This window comes from Gavialis gangeticus, unplaced genomic scaffold (genome assembly GCF_001723915.1).
Source record: "Gavialis gangeticus isolate Ggan-Ray unplaced genomic scaffold, GavGan_comp1, whole genome shotgun sequence".
In the NCBI taxonomy this organism is placed as follows: Eukaryota; Metazoa; Chordata; order Crocodylia; family Gavialidae; genus Gavialis; species Gavialis gangeticus.
In genome coordinates this window covers 143,781,071-143,782,455 of record NW_017729024.1, presented here as the reverse complement: position 1 = coordinate 143,782,455, position 1,385 = coordinate 143,781,071, and positions in this window count along the sequence as shown.

The window sequence follows — 1,385 nt, the reverse complement described above, 5'->3', positions numbered from 1 at the left end:
CTAGGCACGGTTGTGCGCCACCTGAGCCCAGGTGCGGTTGTTGGCACGAGACAGGCACCCTGAGGGGCAAGGGCGCAAGAGGCGCAGAGACAGGCCCCAGCGAGAGGAAGAGCGCAGGAAGCGCGTGGCATAGGCCCAAGGGGAGCCAGCCTGCAAGAGTAAAGCCCAGGAGGGGCTAGTATAAGGTTGGAGACACAAGAACTTCTGGAATAGCTGCGAGGCTTGGGGCGTGCTAAAGGGGAGGTAGGAGGCACGCGTAGCCCATAAGGCTGGGGTGCACCAGGTCACCCATAGAAATTAGGAGACCAAAGGCAGCCTCCCATATAAACCTATATAAGATCAAAGACATGGCGGGCAAGAATTAAGAGGGTGCTGGTTCTCCTAATTGGCATGGCGGGGGGGCCTAGCGGGATCTCTCACCATCTCTTCTCACCATCGCCAATCCTGCTGCTCCATGGACCGGGGGTAGCTTTTCTCTACTGTATTCCCCTTCAGAAACTGCAAAAGCCTTGGTGAAACACAATGCCTCCTTGCAGTTTTGGGGGAGGTGGCGCCTCCCCCAGTGTTGAGTGACGTACAGTTAAAAAATGTTCCAAGAGCACTTGGTTGGCAAGGCCATCATGGTCATATATCGACAACCGCAACTACTTACTCATCAGATCCTAGAGCAGTGTTGTCCATGGATCCTGAAGCCTGGGTTGTTAGATTCCCCCCAAAACCGAAGGTTGGTTCCTGGCCAATGCACCACTTTGTCCCTGGGGGAGGGCCAGAGGCAAGGTTGCAGGCCTGAATATTACAGTCCCTGTGCCAATTGCCTCCCTGTAGCCCACTGGTTTTGCACCTCCACGGGGCTCTTGGAGCCTCCTGACCTGAGGTGGGTCTCCCTTCTACTTGCCTACCGTGTCTTGTAAGTTAGGAACTCATCAATGGAAAGGGAGGTTCCTCCAGAAGTGGAGTGACCTTCCACCCTCAAGCCAGCTCAGTGCTATATTTGTCTCAGTGCTTCTTTGCCTCTGTCTTCCTGAGTAAGGACCAGAACTGCCACCTCCCTGCTGGGCCCCCTTCGGGCCCCGAGGGAGGCTCACCTGGGCCTAGAGTGAGTGAGGATTTAGTTAGGGAGCTTCTGGAGGGGCTGGACATTTTTAAGTCAGCTGGCCCGGATGATCTTCACCCTAGAGTCCTGAAGGAACTCGCTGGGGTCATTGCAAGTCCCCTGGCACGGCTTTATGAACACTCGTGGTGCTCTGGAGAGGTGCCGGAGGACTGGAAGAGGGCCAACGTGGTTCCCATCTACAAAAAGGGGAGAAAAGAGGACCCGGGGAACTACAGGCCAGTCAGCCTTACCTCGATCCTGGGCAAGCTGTTCGAGAAAATTATTCTGGCAC